At 55.7% G+C, this 6000-nt stretch overlaps 1 protein-coding gene across 5 annotated transcripts in view; it reads left to right on the top strand.

Annotated features, from left to right (window-relative positions):
• Positions 1–743: 743 nt before the first annotated feature.
• NR2C2 (nuclear receptor subfamily 2 group C member 2) overlaps positions 744–6000 on the top strand; it is an 81798-nt gene continuing 76541 nt past the window's right edge. For 2 of the 5 annotated variants that reach the window (XR_009866758.1, XM_062200505.1), the window contains exon 1: positions 758–820. The gene's annotated coding sequence lies outside the window, so the exon portion shown is untranslated. Of the gene's footprint in view, positions 821–6000 lie in introns of all 5 variants that reach the window. The other 3 variants (XM_062200508.1, XR_009866759.1, XM_062200511.1) reach the window with 3 other exon arrangements.

Here is a 6000-nt window from a genome sequence, read left to right as displayed (position 1 = left end):
GACACGCAGAGGGAGAAACCCGTTAGCACAGAATCCGCGGCCGACCACGCCGGGCGACGAGGCGCACAGCCCGGCTCAAAGGTGCTGCAGCTCCCGGCCAAGTCGCCACCGGGGAAAACCCGGGGGCTCCGCGGGCCGAGGGAGGCCCGGGGTGGGGGGCAGCTTTCTCGCTCGGACCCGCGGTCCGCGCACCGAGGCGGCCCGGGCCTCTCCGCACCGTACCCGACACCGCTCCCTTGCACCTTCGAAGGCCCGCACCCGCCGCCGACCTCCGCGGAGGCCGCCCCGGGCTCGCAGGCCCCGCCCCGCCGCGCGCGGCTCGCGGTCCCGCGTGGGGCGCCCGCGGGCTCCGCGGGCCTCGGGCCGGGGGCCGCCGCGCAGGGCCCGCGGCCCGGACGGCCCGAGCGCCGGCCGCGGCGTTCCGGTGCGCGCGCGCGCCTCAGCCAATCGCGTGCTCGCCCGCCCCCCGCCGCCGCGGCGAGGCTGGCGCTGGGAAGAGGAAGAAGAACATTCGCCCTCCTCCTCCCAGCGCGCGGGCGGCGGCGGCGGCGGCACCGGGGTCACGAACTCTGACCTTTCACTGACAAAAACAATAACAAACCCCTCCTTCCCCGCGACCCCGGCGGCGCCCCCGGGCCCGCCCCCGCCTCCGCCTCGGCGTCGCCTCCCGCCCGCGGCCCCCGCGAGCCCGCGGCCCCCGGGGCTCCCGCCATCCGCCGACTCCGGGAGCCCGGCCTCGCCCGCCCTGCCCTCCGCGCCGGGGGCCGCCCGCCGCCGACACGGGACCCGCTTCCAGGCCGCTGTGGCGCCAGATCCTGAGGTAACACTGCGAAGGGGGCCGGGGCGGGCTCGGGCCGGAGGGGGCGGGCCTGGCGCGCGGACATGGAGGCGCCGCGGCGGCGGCTGAACCCGACCCTTTTACCTTTGCCACGGGGCGGCGGCGGCGGCGGCGGCGGGCGCTTTGCATAGTGGGCCGGGCCGCTCCCCTCCCCTCCCCGCCCGCGGCCGGGCCCAGCGAGAGGGCTCCCCCTGACCGGCCCGGCCGGCGCGCGGGTGGGGGCGGAGGGGGAATGGCCGCGGCCCCGCCTCACAGCTGGCCCTCCGCCAGCGCCGCCATCTTGTTCTCGATAGCGACAGCCCCGGCTGGGCCGGCCTCCCCGCCTCCTCCTCTGTATCCTCCTCGACTTCCTTGCAGTCCCTCCTTCCCTCGTTCCCCGGCTGCTCGCCCCGCCGCTTCCCGCCTGCAGTTGGCGGCCGCCCCGGCCCAACCGCCGTGTTTTCTGAAGGGGAGGGCGGAGGAAGAGGAGGAAGGCGAGTGCGGGGCGCGACCTCGTGAGCGACGTCTGCGCCGGCCAATTGGTGCCCAGATAGGAGGGCCGGGAGCCCCCGTGGCGCCGCCCCCGGGCCGCTGCTGATTGGCTCGGGCGGGAGGGGGCGGCCCCCCGGAGGCGCGGGAGACCTGGCCGGGGCGCGGCGTGAGGCCGGGGCGGCGGGGGCCGGGCCGGGGGCGGGGCCGCAGGGGGCGCGGCCTGAGCGAGGGGCGGGGCGCCGGCGGGGGCGAGGGGCGGCTTCGCCGGGCCTGCACCTAGTGCCTAATGGATGGCGGCGAACAGTCATTTTTAAGCCCTTGAAGCTTTCGGAATCCACTGCGCGACCTCTTTTCAAAGAGCGTTTCGGAACCCGGACGCCACCCAAGGCTCTCACCCGGGTTCTCAGCTTGACCCTGGGCGACTCTGTCTTTCCTAGGCCCCCCGTTTCGTAGCCTGTAGAGTGAGGATGGTGGGCGTTCATGCCAGGGCGGACCTCCCTTCGCGGTATTGTTTAAGGGACTCGACTCAGAAAATGGAGTCCAGGCCGCTTCTCGAGCCGCACCGTGATGTAAAAATGGTGTTCCTGTTAAAATGCGGTGTGGAGCCGCCGGGGTGCGGAGCGCAAGGGCCTGAGAACGCGGTCCCCAGGTGATTGTCTTCTCATTCGTGTTCACCTAGATTTAGGCGCTGGGGATGCTTCCAGACAGCAGCTGGACAAAGGTCCTGCCGCCTGGTGTTGGGGATTGAGGGCGGGAACCGTGATGAAGGGAAAGTGGGTGATGTGCTCCTGCGGCCCGGGGCCGACGTGGCTGGGATGCTCAGGGGAGGACAGCAGAGCCCCCGGGGCAAACGGTAGATGCGGGCTGTGGCCGGAGAGTGTTTGGAGCTGTTCGCTGTCCTTGCTGTCATCCCAGTCTGCCTCCTGGCTAATGTCTGTGAAATGTGACAAAGGTAATGCAGCCCAGATCTTGGATTTAATCATTAAAAAGAAGACGTTCAGGGAAAATACAGCCACCAAGTGAATGGCTGATGTCAGAAAGTCACTGTTTCCACATTGAAGTCCTTTGTACCCATCTTCAATTCTGAGCCCCACTGATAGCCCCGGCACTATGCGCTGCGCCGGGAATATAAAGGTGACTAAGACACGGATCCTCAACTGTGTGTCAGTGTGACTCCGTACCTAGGCGTTCTGCTCCTTTCCCGTGCCCCCGCCTTCCGTACTGATACAGATCTGTGCACATACACGCACACCTAAGATGTTTAATTACACCATTACTGAACTTCCCTTTTAACCTAACAGCTCCAACATTTGCTAGCAGTGTGATGTAGGGTAAGTTCTCTGACCTTCTTGAACCTTGTTAATCCTTGTTTGTGCAATAATAAAACCTTTCTTCTACAGTTGAGGATTAAATAAGTTAATGTAAATAAAGAGCTTAGAGTAAGTGCCTGGCACATAGTAAATACTCAACAAATAATTGGAATTACTGTCATTATGAAGCACTAGTTGTCAGCTGCAGATTTTGAACTTGTTAAATGGAAGAAATTGTAGGCAGGGTGGTATGGGGGCAAAAACACAGGGTTACATATTGGATTTGCCTTTCACGCTTTTCAGTCATTTCACTTGGCGTCCAGACCAAAAATTTATTTAGAAAACAAAGCAGTGGAACAGAAGAGCACTAACCAAGCATCGGGTGCTGTTCAGAACTTTTTTTTTAAGGCATTGCGTTATTCAAGCCTTGCTGCAACCCTGTGATGCCAAAGGCCCTCTTCCTGCTGCGTATTCAGAAACACTCCCTGCGCTGGTCTTTATTTGGCTAGCCCTGTATCCCTAGCTCCCTGTGCTCTGGACACTCTGGCCCAGCTAACCTCTGTGTCAGTGTGGCTGACTCTCCACCACAGGCTCTTTCCCTGGCCCTAACATATTCAAAACGCCAGCCACCTACCTGGGCCTGCAGATCTCATCAGCATCCCTTCCCCTTAGGGAAGTCCCCCCTGACTCTCACTGCCAGTCCACGTCAGGTTTCTTTAGGTTATATTTGTTTCTTTATAACCCTCTCTGACTTTGTAAGTACCTGCTCTGTTATGCATTTGATGACTGTCTTGTCCTCACCACACTGTAAGTTGTAGGAGAGTGGGAATCATTTTTGCTCACTTTTGTGTATCTAGCACTTAGTAGAATGCCTGACACTTTGTTGAGTGAACGAATTGTTGGTAATTTACGATAGCACTGATAACTAAGTTGCTGTCCAAAATGGGTACCTTTTTATGTGGACTTGTTGGGCAGTTATATAGCTCTCTGAGTAATAAAATGTCTGTTATGGTGCTTGGCAGGACCTCCACTGCAGGGAGATATTAAATGTGGCAAGATGATCCATTTGAATCCTTTTTCCCCCAATTATATGTTGATCTTTTTTAAAGACAAGAAATAAGTATAATTAGTTGATTGTACGTTCCTTTACATGAAAGTAAGTTCACATGTAAAGAAATAAATAGCCCTAATATAATCATATCATTTACTTCTTAAAATAAATTTATTATCATTTTTATGTGAAAGGCAGAGATCTTCTACCTACTGGTTCACTCACCAAATGCCAATAACAGTCAGGACTTGGCCAGGCCAAAATACCTCTACCCAGGTCTCCATCATGGGCAGCAGGGGCCCTGAGTACTGCAGCCATCATCTTCTGGCTTCTCAGGGTGCAGGAAACTGGATGGGAGGTACAGCTGGGACTGGAAGCAGGCACGCCCATCTGAGATTCGGCACCCCAGTTGCTAGACCAGACGCCTGCACCATGTCACTGCCATTAACTGAAGAAACCAGGCCCAAAGTCCCTGTGATTATCATGAAATCAAACATTCTAGGTTTGGGAGCTGGCGTTTGGCCTAGCAGTTAAGATGCCCACTTCCCATGCTCCAGTGCCTGGGTTTGATTTCCAGATCTGTCTGCCAATTCCAGTTCTTGTGCCCGGTGGTCAGTTGGGAGGCAGCAAGTTATGGTTTAAGTAGTTGGGTCCCTGACACCCACATGGGGGAGACCTGTATTAAGCTCCTTGCTGCTAGCTTCAATCCTAGCACAGTCCTGGCCTTCGCAGGCTTTTGGAAAGTGAACCAGCAGTTGGGAGGTCCTTCTCTCTCTCTGATGCTCTGCCTCTCGAGTAAATTACTTTAAAAAAAAAAGAATTGTTGTCATTGCAGATTAAAGAGCGGGGAAGAAATCCTTAGTGGGGGAGCCAGTGCCATGGCTCACTTGGTTAATCCTCTGCCTGTGGCGCCGGCATCCCATATGGGCGCCAGGTTCTAGTCCTGGTTGCTCCTCTTCCAGGCCAGCTCTCTGCTGTGGCCCAAGTGCTTGGGCCCCTGCACCCGAATAGGAGACCAGGAGGAAGCACCTGGCTCCTTGCTGCGGATCAGATCGGAGTAGCTCCGGCCATAGCGGCCATTTGTGGGGTGAACCAATGGAAGGAAGACCTTTCTGTCTCTGTCTCTCTCAGTCTAACTCTGTCAAATAAATTTTAAAAAAAAGAGAGAGAGAGAAATTCTTAGTGGGTTTGCAGAGAGTTGGAAATTGAAAGTCTCTGTAGCCTTTAATTTTAAATATTTATCATTGCAAAGACAAATTGAATCGTGCAATGAAATTACTGAAAAATCACCTTGTAATTGCTTTATCAACGCCAGAAGTAGGATTTATAAAGTACCTGTCAAGCTCCCACTGGAAAGTCTAGTAAATAGAACAGTCATGTTGACTGACTTAATACAGATTTTAAGATGAGCATATATTTTAATAACAACAGCAGTCAAGAGTTTTATCCATTTTTAGATATTTTCTCTCCTTTTCAAGGGTTTTTGGTGTCAGTTTCTTGAACTCATTGCTCAGGGTAATCAAAGAACTGATAGTTTAATGAAAAAGCTACTTACTGCTTCTGGTAGTTGTATGTGCAATGACCTTGAAGTTTTTTCACGATCATTCCATTGTGGAGAGAAGAAAAACACTGCGCATAACAGTTTTCTCACTTTGTGAGGACTTCTCTGAAGTGTTTGACTTTTGTCTCCCGGGAATCAAGTGCTAGTACAGCAAGGTGGACAGAGTTGGGCTGAGAAGGCAGAATGACATGGCTCTCGCACCCTGAGTTGGTGCCCTGTGAGGCTTACACATTCCCCATTTGTACCTGGGAAGGAGGAAGCCTCTTGCTGTTGGAAGAAGTGAGGACAAGGGAGGCGGGCCTGTGTGGAGCAGTCTCCCCTTTAAGCGTTGGCGCTGTGCCACTGGACGCTGTGTCCAGCTAGTCTCCAATACTGAGAGCCCTGCTTTGGGACTGGTACCTTTGAGCTCTCTTACTTAGGTGCTGTGTGTGCCTTTAAACCCAGCACTTCCTCCCCCAGAACAGATCCAGATCCAGCCTTGCTGAGCACCACCTAGACAGAGTCTGGGAAGGAGTGTAAGATCTCAGCGAGAGCGGGGTCCTGAGAGCGCATCTGGTCCAGGCTCACACTGGACACGGAACTCCCTGCCGGGTTTTAGCTGACCTCGGTATTGCTGATGAGGAGGAAATTAAAAAATGCTGACTTTTTTCTCTGTGTCTGATCATCATGCCTAACTTGATGGACACATCCATGCTCCTGTCACACTTTGTAAATGACAGGTTCTTCCTGATTTAGTGTGGGTGTTTGCTTTCAACCTAATGTACTTGGA

The sequence above is a fragment of the Lepus europaeus genome, chromosome 9 (genome assembly GCF_033115175.1).
Source record: "Lepus europaeus isolate LE1 chromosome 9, mLepTim1.pri, whole genome shotgun sequence".
NCBI classification, from domain to species: domain Eukaryota; kingdom Metazoa; phylum Chordata; class Mammalia; order Lagomorpha; family Leporidae; genus Lepus; species Lepus europaeus.
Note: the sequence above shows the minus strand (reverse complement) of the source record. Positions and strands in the feature narration are given on the sequence as shown.